Raw genomic sequence first — 16,057 nt, 5'->3', positions numbered from 1 at the left:
GAATGTAAGACACATGGTCCCTGCTTTCTAATATATTAAGGTTTGGAGAAGGAAACAGGCATAATTCACCATCACAAAATAAAGCAAAACATGTTATAATGAAAGTTGTAATAAACAATAGATAATAGACATTAATTCCAATGATGGGGGAATGGAGGGGCAGTGAGAGGCCCAGCAAAATCAGGACAGGGAAAGCCATAGAGAAGAAGTAATATTTGAGCCAGAATGGGATAAAGAGGCATTGGGGTCCACCCAGCTCAACTTGACCCTCTGGACTCCTTCAAGATACCCAGAGCTGTCATTCTGCCCTGTCCTATTAGCCTATCTACTCTAGTCAACTTTTCAAACTTCATACACACACTCTAAAAAGTGACCACACCTTTCTCCTTTCTGCTATCTTTCTAAGGAATGACTAAACCTAGGAAAAATAAGGAAACCCTTTCAAGGGATATCTCCATTTGAAAAGGGAACACATCAAAATAAAATAAATAAATCAAAAGTAGTAAGCTTCAACAATAGAGAGCTGAAAACTATGGCAGGGAATAAACCCTTAAATCACATCAGCACCAACGTACCAGAAAAAGTCAAGAAGAAAAAAAAAACAACTCAGTTTTCTGAAATGGCTGATTCTTTTGTCTCTTTCTCTGCCTTACCAAATAAATGTGATTAGGAATGCGAGTATTCCTTGTAAAATTGCTTCTGACTCAAATCTTGGCTGGGAGGAAACAGCTGGGGACCTCTGGGAACAGGCCAGAACTCTGTATATGTATCAAGCAGCCTCTCACTTTGTGTGAAACAAGCCCAGAAGGGAGAGAGCTAAGAACTCTGACAGCACCTCCCACCTCCCTTCTATAGAGGTCAGATCATTTCCTGGGCCATTTACCAATTATGTTGCATGGCTAATATGGTGGCAGGAATGGATTTCTAAGGCTACAACAGGTTTGGGTACTTTTAAGATGTTAATCTTTGGGAAAGCATCAATGCTTACAAAGATTCCTGTCAGAGAAAGTGATCAGGGTCACGTAGTATGAAAAGTGAGATTAGCCAAAGGGAATAAAAAATGCCCTAGATTAAATGCATCACAAGGTCCTAGGTACTATAGTTCCTAGGACAGGCCATCCTTCCTCATCAGCATTAGGAGGAACTCCATTTATAGGCCAGAAGCTGGACACGGTAAAAGAAAGAAAACCTCAAACATTGTATGCAAGAGAGGAGACAGAACCTCTGGTAACATACAGTACCATAAGGGAGGATGCAGCCTTCAAAGGGTTGGAATATTGAGACCTCAAAATGAAGAATGAATGCCAGTCAGGAGAGCTGGGTATTCTTGCCCTGCCCAGCGCTCCCTTTCAGCAGTACCAAGGTTTACTATACCAAGGAATATAACCAACCATAAAGCAAATACATATGCACCCAGAATCAGATACTCATGACAAAGACTCTCTCCTTTGATCAAACCTGAGTCAGGTTGCTCTGAGTCCTCTTTCTGACAAGGTCCCTGACCTTCAGCTCTGTTTGTTCAGTCCACTTTTAGCAAGAATCCTGCTGGGTCAGTTTAGTGAAAATTCTTCACCTTTGATATCTGACCAAATTCCTTAACCACCACCTTGGTGTGCCTCCAGCAAAACTCCTGTCAAGTCAGTTTAGCCAGACTTCCCCTTATCCTTGATGTTTCCTCTTAGTAATTTTCCATTCACTGACCCTCACCCTGTTCCTTAGCTATAAATTCTCAGTCTTCCTTGTATTCAGAGTTGGGCTCAATCTCTCTCCCTTACTGCAATACCCCAATGTAGTCTGCCTTACAGCCTTTAAAAAACGTCACAACGTTTTTTTAAGCATCATCATACTTTTTTCCATACTACTTTAAGGTTCTCATGAATAGACTGAAGAAGGCATGTGAGCAGGCATGTCTAGCCTCTAAAAACTACCCCTCCCCACAAAAAAAACCCCACATTCTCTATCTCCTTACTCAGCTGTAGTTTCTTCAGAGAACTTATTACTACCTACCTGATACATCATATATTTGTTTGCTTGTTTATTTTATGTGTCTCTTTCCCCTACCTCTTTATTCTGGAATGTGAGTAGAGACTGTTTGGCTCACTGCTATAGAACTGTTTTGCTCACAGCACCTAGAACAGTGCCTGGCACATAGGGTGCTCAAAACAAATTAAATCTTGCCATTGAATAAAAGGAATCAGAACACCAAATCAGAGAAGTTTAGATTTGAAAGAGACTCTTATACAGTACTAGGCCTGGAATCTCAGACTACATTGTGATCTAGCCTATGGAGTAGTTTTGTTTAGCTATCACAGTGTTTTCCTAAATTTTAAATGTGAAAGTCTTTTAGGCAGGACAGCTATTCTAGGTTCTTAAAAGTTCTATTACCCAAGTTTAAACCCTTCACCCAAAATGATACCCTTGCTTTTGTTCATCTGTTTTACTTTGGCAGCCCCCTGAATGGGAGGTTCTTGCTTGAGGACTCACAGTGGATGTGAATTCCATTACAATGGAAGCTGTGCTTTGTTTTTGATCTCCCAATGCCTGGCACAGGGCACTACTATCCCAAGCATATGACCTGACACAGTGGGAAGTCAGTGCCACGGAAAGGATAAATGAGTGATGGCAGAGCTGCATTAGAATACAAGTCTCCTAATTTCTAGTCCACTTTTGTTTCCCTCACAATATGCTGCCTTCCAGTTCTAGGTCTATTTTTAGACTGATGGCTTATCACCCCTTTTTATTGTAAAAACTAAGTTGGAAACTTCTCCCTAAATATACTTAAATTTTTCTGGAGTCTCATTCAAGACAAATAAAGAGGGTAGTGGCAGCCCCAGCCTCTGCTAGAGGCTGGTAATTAGTCTGTATCTCTCTAGGATATGAGACTAGTAGGAAGAGGCTGTGCCATGGTTCCTTGTCATTCCCATAGTTGCTATCATGAGGCTTCCATTTGTTCTTCCAGCTGGAAGAGGTGCCCTGATCCTTGTGCTAATGATAGGTCTAGAGCAGCAGTGTCCAATAGAAATATAATGTGAGCCACATATGTAATTTAAAAATTTCTAGTAGCCACATTAAAGTAAAATAAAAAAAGTAAAATTTACTTTATTTTATATAATTCATTATCCTATCATTTCAACATGCATTCAATATAAAAAATATTCATCATATATTTGCATTCTTTCTTTCATGCTGAATCCTCATATTGTTACATATCTTACATTTACAGCACATCTCAATTGAGAGTAGCCTGTCTGCCAAGACAAGTACTCAACTACCACATATAGCCAGTGGCTACCATATGGGACACACAGGTCTAGAAGGCTGGGATGGGGGACACTCTGGAGAGCCTTCAAAACCTGGCAGCAGATGTTCATTACAGGCTGCCATCCCAGGGGCAGCAGAATGCTCTGTTCTTTCATTCATTTTTTCACCTGCTCAGTTTGATCCTAGCTGGAGGTAGCATATTTCCATTTTATGACACGTTCAATCCTCAAGGCTACAAAGAACAAAGTATTAAGGCCCTAAACTTCAGAGGATGAGACCTTTTCTCTCTTTCAATCTGACCCTTTCTAGATCCCCTGTAGCAATCTAGATCCCCTGTAGCTTCTTTCCAATACTTTGGGCAATAATTGGGTGAAACCTAATTACTTCAATAGAAGCTACCCTTTACAGGGAAGACTTAGAGACTTCTCACAGACAAAAGCATAATCTCAATGCTGCTGAGTCAAAGATAAACTATCCTATACAACTCACACTAGAGGGAAATGTAACAATAGTAAAATTATATTTGTTTAGAATCTTATAGTTTACATGATTCCTATTTTATCATGACATATTTTATCATCAGAACCCTATGAGGCAGGAAGGAAGATCATTCTGATTTCATAAATGAGAAAAACGAAGCTCAGAGAGGCTAAATGACTTGACCAAGGTCACTGAGGAGACCTAAGATTTAAAAAGGGGTCTACATTCTATAGTTAGTGCTATTTTTACCATACATGCATGATGAAAATGGACAGATTATTATGCATGTGTATACACACTCAAGATTGAGGAAACTCAGGATGACTTTTCTGTCTATATGGCAATATGCACATGAGAGGGAAGAATTAATACATCAGACAGAAGAACAGTATAAACACACTCACACAATGGAAAAATAGAAGGGTTTCTTAATATACACAGGCATATACCAGAAGAGGAAAGTTACCTGAGTAAACACACACACACACACACACACACACGAAATAAAAGAGGAGATTATATATCTATCTATATATAGATACAGATATAGGCACATGGAGGAAGATATGGCTTGTGTATAAGCATTTAAAAGGAATGAATGAGTTGAATGAGTTTCTATTATGTACACACAGGAAGGAATGATCAGGTTATTTATAAACATGGACATATCAAGAGGTGGAAACAGATTATTTGTATACAAGTATGCACACATTCAGAGGGCTGGCTAAGTTATTTACATACATACAGGAGTGTAAGAGTACCAAGGAAGAACAGATAGTCAGATTATCAGCATATAAACACATGCACGTGAAGATTCTACCCTCAGGGCTGAGTATGCCATTTTTCACTCATTCTAATGACCCCCACCAGCAAGTTGGCTCCAGCAGTTATGTAATTAATGTAGCTCCTCTGTATTCCACCCACAAATGCTTTGCTTTTGTCCCTGCTTGTCATTCAGTCAGTCATACACTCGATACCACTTACCTTGCTGCTGCAACCAAAGTAAGAGTTAAAGAAATGAAAATGAAAAAAAAAAAAACATTAAAACCACAAATTCTCAAGTTTTAGAATACAAGTGCTGTCTTTAAGAGGAAATCCATTCAGGAGCACTCCCTGGTTTGACAGAGAAGCCACAGGATGAACTTTTTAAGCCACAGCATGGCTGCTTGCCCAACAGACAAACAGAGCCAGGGAGCTATTATTCTCAGTTGCACCAGCTGGCTGGCTCCATGGTGCAAAGTTGATGATAGGAACAATGCCCAGCAGAGAAATCCCCTCAGTGAAAGGCTGGGCAGGAGTCTCGCTGGCTACAAATCTAGAAATCCAATCTGGTCCACACCTCTGCTGAGGGGGACTCTGATGACCAGCCTGCTGAAGGCAATAGCAGCCAAACTTCAACTGGATGTGGAATTCTAACCCAATCGATTCCGGGCTTTGAGACTGAGACGGAAAGCAGGGCAGCTACTGCTCCTGCTGCTGCTCCTCCTCCTCTCCAGCTGCTTCCTGCCTGCAACCTCCCATAGGGCACCAGCTCTCCTCACACGTTCCTGGCGCACACACCCCCTTTCCCAGAACACTCACGCACACACAAACCTCGCCAGCAAGCTCACTCACACACCCTTGGTGAGTGTCTCTCCCTCTTGCTAAATATAGATCTTACTCTCTCCCCTCCCCCATTTCTTCCTCTTGTTCTTCTTCCCCCTCCCCTCTTCTCCCCTGCCTATCCACCTCTCTGAAGTCTGGGCTATAGGATATAAAGAGACTTAAGAGCAGCAATCTATACTTTGAAGAGCTCCCAGTCTCAGAAGACAGAACACAGCAAGAAATCACCAGAGCACAATACAAAGGCAATCATGCCTTCTACTGAAACAAACGCTAGGTTTTTTTTTTTTTTAGTTGATTGTTTCATTTTTGTTTTTGTTTTTGTATCTATATTATCTGCTATCTGCATTTGGTGAAGCTGGAAAACAGGTGAAGTGCCCACATGCAGTTAGCATCAAATAGCACTATGTTCTCAGAGTAGATACCTAGTCCAGTTCTTCCTGAACAGCCACAGCAAAAGAACCAACTGGAAAATAAGAAGTCCCTTAGGCTGTGCCAAGGCAATGATTAGAGAGATGTAAGGGAAGCTGGGTGGGCTAACATAAACCCTCTATTGCAGAAGTCTGGACCACAGATTGTTTGGGGATCCAGAATTAGGATAGCCTCAAGTGTAATCACATTAACCAAAAGCTGTTTACGATTCAAGGCTCCGGTTTCATGATCCCAAATCTCCCAGCCCCTCTTTGCCAATGGCAGCCCCATCTCCATGGAGACTTGCTAGTCAGGTGGCTCTCACATGGCCCTAATTCCTAATAACTCAACAATTCTACTTAGGACTCATCAGGAAATTGAATGCCCTTATCTTCAAAGAGCACTCAAGTTGTTCATTGCAACATAATGCCAAACATAAGCCAGGGACCCCTGAAGCCCTGGAGCTTAAAATGCCAAATACATCAAATATATAATACCCCTTTCCACTCTGCACCCACAGGACAGCAAAAACACTGTTTGAGTCCAAAGAATCTCAGAATTCTTCTCAATATAGAGCTCTAATTACCAGTAACAATCCAGTGAAGCCATTCCTATTCTACCTCCTCTGAGCCTGATCTAATGAGAGAAAGCCCTTCTCTTCCTTAGGCCAGCAGAAGGTGGACAAATTTGATTCAGTCAGCATGTCCAAGCCAAGCTCTCAAATCTTGCTACTTCTGCTGCCCTGCAACATTCTTCATGACAATCTACAGTAAAACATGGCCCTGATAGCCAAGAATTAGGCAGTCAGGCTATGGGGGCCACCCTAAAAACTATCACTGTGGAATAGGCAGCCCTATATGGTAGATAACATAAGCTTTTAAAGGAGGAATGATTTCCTTGGCTTATCCAAGATCCTGAGGAGAATGTGTTGATTCCAGAGCCAACATTTGCCTCCCTACTGCCTTGTTCCAATAACATTGCTTCCCCCTCAACCCAGGAAGAAAATTTAGATTCCAAAAGATGCTAAACAACCCATTTCTTAACCATCCACCTCATTATGCAGCCAACACTAACAGCAGAGCAAATACCTCCTAACCCAGTCGGGAGCTGGCTGGGTGACAGAAAAGATAAGGACTGACAGTGCAACTATAACCACATCTAAATACAGAAAAAAATCATTTGAAAAGTGTCAAATTTCAGTGGAAGTCACAGCCAATTTAGAGGAGCTTCCCATATTTCAGCCAGAAGAGGTAAAGGGTTTAAAACAAGAAATACAGGGAAGACTGATTAAATCAGAATTCCCTCCCACTCAAAGAGCCCGGAGAAGTGGCTGTCATTATCAGGTTTGGGGCTGGAATTCCTATTCTAAGAAACTCAAACTCTCAAGACTAGAAATGATCTTCAGAGCTAGGACACTGCCTAATGAACCTACTTCTTCCTGACTCATCCACCAGTGGCTCCAAGACCTGGCTGAGGTTTCTAGATGTTATACCCGAGGCTAATGCGACCCTCTCTTGTCCATCTGCCTAGTCAAACACATTCAGTCCATATTCTAAGCAGCTTGAGTTTTCCAGAAAAATAAAGGCTCAGACAGGAGAAGATGTGTTTATGACATGAGGCACAACAAATTTGCAATCTCTAGTTCATGGTCTTCAAACTTCACAAGACAGCTTATATGGCTTTGACCATAAATTACTTTTGTATCTTTCCAACTTCCCATGTTTCACCAAAACACAGAGAGTAAGTGGTAAATGGCTGTCCGTGTACATTCTGGGTAAAAAAGCAGGCTTCCTCTTCTACTATTCAACAGGGCCCACAGAGGGCCCACAGACTGCCAGACATCATATGACCAAAGGAGAGATCTCCTCTGTGGTCTAGCCGTTTAGGATAGACACACAATTTCTGTTTCCTGAGCCGTGTAAGCAATGATGCAGTCCTTTGTTACAGTGGATCTGGCTCTTGGGAGTCCTAGGCAGGCTAAAAGGATGGGGGTGCTTTTCAGAGGTAAGAAATAGCACAAGCACCCACCTCAGTTGGGAAGCTTCCTCAAAGCAGGGCTTTTCAAGACCTAGCTGGGCAGAATTGGAGAAACAGATTGGGTTAAGAAGGAAAAGGCATTTATCCAGAAGCTGTGAAATGCTCTGAACAGACATTCTCAAGGTCTGGTTCCCAATTTAAATCTTTGCAGGGATCTTCGCCTAGAGATAGATGAGTCAAGATGGAAATTCAACATGAGACACTGACACTCACGCAGAGTTGTGGGAAGGTTCAGAGCTGCAGGAGCTCTAAAGGGGAACCAAATGGGTGGGTTAGTCAGAAGACCACCTGGCACACAAAATTCATCCTCGGTTAAAGCATCTGAGTGGAGTCACAGGGACACTGGAGGAGGGGCTCACCAACCACAATTCTCTACTCTCATACAAACCAGTCTAAGTCTCCCTCAGGCCAGATACAACTGGTCCAAAAGCAAAGATTGTGCCTGCTCCAAACCTGGCCTGCCCTTTCAGGTGTCATTGCCAGAGAATGGCTGGGTCAGGACCAGCAGGTACCTACCTCGTCTCCCAATGCTGACAATCACATATGAGGATACAAAGGATAGGTGGAGCCAAAATCTAACTTACATCAGAGTAAGTCTGTGATTCCTTTCCTTCTCTACCACCAAGTAAAGCCAGAAGCAACATGAGAGGCTGACATGGGTCACACAAGTAGGATATGTTTCATGAGGAAAATGGTTTGTTCTGGTGGCTGAGAAAAGTCTTTTTTTTAACCCCTGTACAATTATGCCCTCCATAAACTACTGAGTGATTGCATGAAGCAGAGAATTATGGGCAATGGGAGGTGATGAAAGGGCGGGCCTACGCCAGCCGACTCCATCTTGTTCTGTGTCCTTCACCTTGACCACACCTCCTCCCCTTGAGTAAACCCTCCCTCACCTGCCAGACCCTTCCCCGGGACCCCTCCCCAGCCAATCGGCTGAGGCCATAGCCATTACCTCACCAACTGCCCCCAGGCCCCAATAAAACCTTTGTCCTTTTGAAACTCGCTCTCTTTCCCTGGTATCTCACCGCTGCGTCGGTGCAGGTAGGGGACTGAGCTTGAGCTAGCTCGAATAAAGGCTCTTTGCTTTTGCATCGGACTCGGCTCCCTAATGGTCTTTGGGGATCACGAATTCTGGGCATAACATTTGGGGGCTCGTCCGGGATCCCCAAGACCCCCAAGGGACCCCCGACCCGGAGAGCCTGACTGGCCACGGTTAGTGTCTGTTTGTTCTGTCTTTTTTGTGTGAGCTCATTTCTGGAATTCTGGTAGTGCCCGACGCGGTCTAAGTGGACGCACTGGAGGACCACGGGCCGGGAGTTTCGGAAGACGTTCCGATTCTCCCTTCTGGAGGGACGTGGAATCCCCTCATCTGTTTCGGAGGGACGTGGAATCCCCTCAAAGGTCTGAGACGAGGCAGGTCGCTCCTGCTGGTCGGCGTGAGGCCGTCGTCTTTGGAGGGACGTGGAATCCCCTCATCGGTTTTGGAGGGACATGGAATCCCTTCAAAGGTCTAAGCTAGCTTGCAGTTCTGCTTCCATGGAGTTGGAAGACTTTCTAGGGGCCCTCTGTTTGTCTGTTTTTGTGTTTCTCTGTTTTGCTCTGTGGACTTACTGGACGGACGTTATGGGACAGACTCAGACTACTCCTCTAAGTATTATGATTGATCACTTTAAGGATGTGAGGGGAAGAGCTAACAACCTCAGTGTGGAAGTCCAAAAGGGTCGGTTGCAGTTTTTTTTGTTCTAGCGAGTGGCCAACTTTCAATGTCGGATGGCCACCAGAGGGGACCTTCGACCTCCCTACCATCCACCGAGTCAGGAGTATCATCACTCAGCCTAAGATGGGCCATCTTGATCAGCTCCCTTACATTATCACTTGGCAGGACCTTGTAGAAGACCCACCCTCTTGGCTTAAGCCCTTCCTAAACCTGATCCCTCCAGAGCCAAAACCCATTCTTGCTTTGCAGGAGACAGAGAAGAGGAAACGTCTTACCCAGCCTTCAGCACCCCTCTACCCTGTCCTACAGGGGGGTAGTGAAGAAGAATTAATTTTTCCTCCCCCGTATAACCCCTCTAGGATGCCAGAACACCATCCTCCCCCTCCGGGGGAGGCAGACGCTGTTCCGAGAGCGGGAGGCGGAAACGCTCCAGGGGGAAGCCCGCCCTTTACCAGACAAAGGGCTCAGAGGGAGCAATCCGCCTCCGCCGCCGACTCCACTATTCTGCCCCTGCGAGCCACCAGACTCCCAGACGCGGAGGGGAATCAGCCCCATCACTATTGGCCTTTCGCCACTAGTGACCTCTACAATTGGAAAGCTCAGAATCCTAAGTTTTCCGAGAAACCAGCAGGGCTTATTGATTTATTAGACTCTGTTCTTTTTACCCATCAGCCCACGTGGGATGATTGCCAGCAGCTTTTGCAGGTCCTGTTCAAGACTGAAGAAAGAGAAAGAATCCTCAATGGGGCCCGAAAACTAGTTCCGGGCGCAGATGGGAATCCCACCACCAACCAGGCTCAGATAGATGCCTCCTTCCCCTTAACTCGGCCCCAGTGGGATTTCAACACGGCAGAAGGTAAGGAGAGGCTCCGGGTCTACCGCCAGACTCTAATGGGGGGTCTCCGAATGGCTGCTAGAAAGCCAACCAATTTGGCCAAGGTAGGAAATGTACAACAGGGAAAAGATGAATCTCCGGCTGCCTTTTTAGAACGGATCATGGAGGCATTCCGTACCTATACCCCCATGGATCCAGAGGCTCCGGAAAGCAAGGCAGCTGTTATCATGGCCTTTGTAAACCAATCGGCCGTAGACATTAGGAGAAAATTACAGAAAATAGATAGACCAGGAGAAAAAAGTCTGCAGGACTTACTGGTGGTAGCCGAAAAGGTATATAATAACCGGGAGCCTCCTGAGGACAAGCAGGCTCGCGCCATGGTGACTGCCAGCAGTAAGCAGACTCGAGACCTGGCCAGAATACTGCTAGCTACCACTGCTGACTTCCCCGAGGAACGAGACCGCCGTCTCCGGCAGCTGGCAGACGACGCAAGAAAAGGTAAAAGCACCACCAAGGGGGGGAAGCAGAGGCTGCAGAAGGATCAGTGCGCATACTGCAAGGAGATAGGGCATTGGGCCCGAGATTGTCCGAAAAGGGCCGGCGGGAAGGGAAGCAAGACTGATCGAGTAAAAGTCCTAGAGCTGGATGAACTAAGTGATTAGGGGAGTCAGGGTTCGGACCCTCTCCCCGAACCCAGGGTAACTCTTAAAGTGGAGGGGACCCCTATTGACTTCCTTGTCGACACTGGAGCACAACATTCGGTCCTCCGCACCCCACAAGGAAAACTAGCTAGCAAGAAGTCCTGGGTACAAGGGGCAACTGGTATGAGCCAGTATTCATGGACTACCCGAAGAACAGTAGATTTGGGGATGGGCCGGGTATCCCACTCCTTTATGGTAATACCAGAACGCCCCTACCCGCTGTTAGGACGGGACTTACTGACCAAGATTGGAGCTCAGATAACTTTCAGAGAAGGGGGGCCTCAGGTCACCGATGGCAAGGGCCACCCCATCCAGGTCCTGACCATGAAACTGGAGGATGAATACCTCCTCCACCAGGAGGCGCTCCTGAGAGAGGATAATATAGACAGATGGCTACAAGAATTCCCCTCGGTTTGGGCAGAGACAGGGGGGATGGGACTAGCCGCTCATAGGACCCCAGTCCTGGTAGAGCTCAAGCCAGGAGAGAGTCCGGTAAGGATCAAACGATACCCCATGTCTCAGGAGGCCCAGAAGGGGATCCAGCCACACATCCGGAGACTACGAAGCCTAGGGGTACTAGTTCCTTGCCAGTCTGCCTGGAACACCCCCCCTACTGCCGGTCAAAAGCCTCACACAAATGACTACAGACCGGTACAAGACCTCCGGGAAGTAAATAAGAGGGTCGTGGACATACACCCAACTGTTCCCAACCCATATACTCTCTTGAGCTCCTTGGCGCCCTCCAGGGTCTGGTATACTGTACTAGATTTAAAGGACGCCTTCTTCAGTCTGCCGCTGGCACCCCAGAGCCAACCCTTGTTCGCCTTCGAGTGGCATGATCCGGAGGAGGGCTACAGTGGGCAACTCACCTGGACACGGCTACCTCAGGGATTCAAAAATTCACCCACCATCTTCGACGAGGCACTACACGAGGACCTGGTATTTACAGACACCTTCTCTGGCTGGGTGGAGGCATACCCAACCAAGCATGAAACGGCTCAGACGGTGGCTAAGAAGCTACTAGAAGACATCTTACCCAGGTATGGTTTTCCTGCCCTGGTAGGATCAGACAATGGACCAGCTTTTATCTCACAGGTAACACAGGCAGTAGCCAAGGCGGTGGGGGCAAACTGGAAATTACATTGTGCTTATAGGCCCCAGAGCTCAGGACAGGTAGAAAGAATGAATAGAACCCTAAAAGAGACCCTTACCAAATTAACCATGGAGACTGGCGGGGACTGGGTGACTCTCCTACCGTACGCCCTTTACCGGGTTAGAAACACTCCTTACACTCTGGGTTTTACTCCCTACGAGATCATGTTTGGCAGGCCACCCCCTGTTATTCCCAGCCTTCTAGCTGAACTTATTGCTGAGTTTAAAGATCAAGAACTTTTTCTTTCCTTGAGCGGGCTCCAGAGGGCGCACGAGGACATTTGGCCGCGCCTCCGTGCCATCTACGAGGCTGGCCGGATCCCGACACCTCATCAGTACAGGCCGGGAGACTGGGTCTACGTCAAGAGGCACCACTGAGAGACTCTCGAGCCGCGCTGGAAGGGACCCTACATCGTGGTGTTGACAACCCCCACCGCTCTCAAGGTAGATGGCATCGCAACCTGGGTCCATCACACCCACGCTCAGCCAGCGGACCCCTCCTCGATCCGGAAGGACTTCGTCACGCGATGGGCCATCAGTCGGGACCAACACAACCCGCTCAAGCTCAAGCTACAGCGCATTCGACCTACCTAATATTGGTAACTCTGTTAACTCTGCTTGTCATTGCTCATGCTGCCGGGAGTCCCCACGCCCCCCAAAACATCACCTGGCAGATCATAGACACCAGCTCGGGGACAATACTTAATCAGACCTCCCAGAGCCACCCCAGGGACACTTGCTTCCCAGAACTTTGCGTAAACCTCCAGACTCTGTTCTCCTTGTCACCATAAATGCAGCCGGTCCCATGATTGGGTCCGTAAGCTACATGACAAGGGGGGAATGAAAGGGCGGGCCTACGCCAGCCGACTCCATCTTGTTCTGTGTCCTTCACCTTGACCACACCTCCTCCCCTTGAGTAAACCCTCCCTCACCTGCCAGACCCTTCCCCGGGACCCCTCCCCAGCCAATCGGCTGAGGCCATAGCCATTACCTCACCAACTGCCCCCAGGCCCCAATAAAACCTTTGTCCTTTTGAAACTCGCTCTCTTTCCCTGGTATCTCACCGCTGCGTCGGTGCAGGTAGGGGATTGAGCTCGAGCTAGCTCGAATAAAGGCTCTTTGCTTTTGCATCGGACTCGGCTCCCTAATGGTCTTTGGGGATCACGAATTCTGGGCATAACAGTGAATCTCCTCCTTCCCTCAGGAACATGCCACCCAAGGGGAGTTATGAGCCTGGCAGATATGTGCTGACTTTACTGATGTGCTAAGACATAGCTGCTACACAGACTAAATGAGACCTGACAAGCTGCAAGGCAGGCCTAAGGAGTCACAAATTGCTGACAAATTTCAGTCCTACAATCAGGTCAAGCACCATCCTGATTAGCAAAACCTTAAACATGAACAGGGATAAACTCAGTACTGCTAGGCTAAACAGGTTTTTAGCCTTTACCTACAAAGGCTGTGGCCCCATTTCCATTCAAGGACTAATGATTAAAGACTCATAATCAGGGGCACCTGGGTGGCTCAGTCAGTCAAGCTTCCAACTCTTGATTTCAGCTCAGGTCATCATCTCATGGTTCCTGGGATCAAGCCCCACTTCAGGCTCTGCACTGACAACAGGGAGCCTGCTTAAGATTCTCTCTCCACCCTTCCCCTGCTTGCTTTCTCTCTCTCTCTCTCTCTCTCTCTCTCTCTCTCTCTCTCTCTCTCTCTCTCTCAATCAATCAATAAGTAAATACTCATAATCAAAGTAGTCTATGTAGTAGACTACTATGTAGTAGTCTACAGCCCTCTCACATAAACCTGTTCAAAAGTCATAGCTCCCAGATTTAGAACTAAGGCTACTCCTGAACTAGTATCTGCTTATATATGTCCCAGTCCAATCCACAAAGTACAATGGCCCTGCCTCAATTTCTTTACCCCAAGGAAGCCAAGGGGCCACATGTGGAGGATTCTCTAATGGGAATCCAAAATTTGAAATTTCATGGGGAAATGAACCCTTTGAGGGCACCTGGGTGGTTCAATTGGTTAAGTGTCCAACTCTTGATTTCTGCTGAGGTCATGATCTCATAGTTTGTGGGATTAAGTCGTGTGTCAGGCTCTGCACTGACAGCATGGAGCCTGTTTGGGATTCTCTCTCTCCCTCTGCCCCTCCCCCCACTTGTGTGCACTCCCTCTCTCTCTCTGTCTCTAATAAGCAAACATGAAAGAAAAAGAAAGAAAGAAAGAAAGAAAGAAAGAAAGAAAGAAAGAAAGAAAGAAAGAAAGAAACCCTTTGTACTATAAGGAGACTATATTCTAACTGGCTTAATATTTATCAAATATCTCCTTCAGTTCTTTGTGTTTTGTTCTGAAATATACCTAGAGTAAACCCAAATCTGGAGAATTCTCTTGGTGTAAGACCCTGTTTCCAGAAGCTTTTCAAAATATGTTCCTAGTTAGCATATGAATCTCAAGTGTCTTGAGAATCAATGAAGAGACCTAAAAGAGGAGGGTTTTTCCTATAGGGTTCTCCGTATATTCAAAAATATCTGGTATTAAGCACTGAGTTATAGGAAGATAGCTAACGTTCAAAGGGGAAGAGAAGACTTAAGAGAGACAAATCTCTTAAGGATCTCTGACAATGGAAGCATGGTGGGGAGAAAAGAAAGTATTCAACTGGATGAGGCAAGAGAGAGAATGAGACTTAACCAAGAAAGCAAGGAATGCAGAGGGAAAGCCTGTTGGTGGTGCTGGTATTGGAGCCCTATACTGCAGCTCATCCATACCAACCAACCACACATGGAGATGACTTCCCTGCTCACACACAAGACCTTAAAACCTCTCTATTCTAACTTTCCATCCAGTAACAGAATCCCCTGCAAAACCCTTTGCTCCCCTCACATGTCACTAAGTCTAATCTATTTTACCTTCCTATCTATAAAATCTGTCCCCTTCTCTACAACCTTTAGTTTGGGCTTCACTACTTCTCATTTGAGTTATTGCAAAATATTCATCCTCCCTAGTCTACCTTCCTTTAGAACCACCCCCCCTACTCCCAATCAATTTTTGACAATTTGTTAGAGGAATACCTACCTTTTATAGCCCTTAGAAGGAATTAACCCTGCTGACACCTTGATCTTGGACTTCTAGCATCTAGAGCTATACAACAATATATTTCTGTTGTTTAAGCCACCCAGTCTGTGGTACTTTGTTATGGCAGCCCTAGCAAACAAATACAGTACCTTTAAGAATTACTAATACAATCCTACCAAAAAATTTTTTAAATAATAAATACCTATTAAGTACCTAGGTGTTGTACCAGGCATGATGAAAAGATACAATCTTTGCTCTTAGGGAGTTCATAACCTAATAGGGGAAATGTTATAGCATGGGCATTGTTATATCCATATTATATATTCTAAGGAAGAAGAGTATTAGATTTTGTGCTTGGTTGACTGGTAGTGCCATTTACTGAAAGGATATACAGGAAAAGAGGTGGAGAAGAAAGAAAAGACAATCAGTACAGTTTGAACATACTGTATGTGGTGTCTGGAAAATTCTGCCATAATAAGATCCATAGGCAGCTGGATATGTGAGTATGGAACTCATGAAAGAAGACTGAGGTAGAGATAGCAATTTGGGATCCATCAGTTTACAGGTAAAGACATGAGTGAGATTATCTAGGATAGAGAATGAGGTGGAAAACAGAGCCCCAGGAATCACCAAGTTTTAAGGGGCAAGCAGATGAGCAGAAATGCTATAAAGGAAACAAAGATGAAGCTGTCAGATAGAAGAAAAAGACTTGGAAAGAAAGATATCACAAAAGCAAACAGGAAAGAGTGTTTTAGGGAGAAACCAGTCAACAGTTTTTATCTC

At 45.5% G+C, this 16,057-nt stretch overlaps 1 protein-coding gene across 20 annotated transcripts in view; it reads right to left on the bottom strand.

Annotated features, from left to right (window-relative positions):
- UNC13B (unc-13 homolog B) overlaps positions 1 to 16,057 on the bottom strand; it is a 259,488-nt gene that overhangs the window by 57,532 nt on the left and 185,899 nt on the right. Inside the window, exon 1 of one of the 20 annotated variants that reach the window (XM_043565494.1) lies at positions 4,726 to 5,211. The exons of 18 other annotated variants lie outside the window; for them this stretch is intronic. The gene's annotated coding sequence lies outside the window, so the exon portion shown is untranslated. Of the gene's footprint in view, positions 1 to 4,725; positions 5,212 to 16,057 lie in introns of those variants that run through there. One more of the 20 variants, XM_043565495.1, reaches the window with a different exon arrangement.

Source organism: Prionailurus bengalensis, chromosome D4, assembly GCF_016509475.1.
Source record: "Prionailurus bengalensis isolate Pbe53 chromosome D4, Fcat_Pben_1.1_paternal_pri, whole genome shotgun sequence".
NCBI lineage: Eukaryota > Metazoa > Chordata > Mammalia > Carnivora > Felidae > Prionailurus > Prionailurus bengalensis.
The sequence above is the reverse complement of the archived record's forward strand: the minus strand, read 5'-3'. Positions and strand labels throughout refer to the sequence as shown.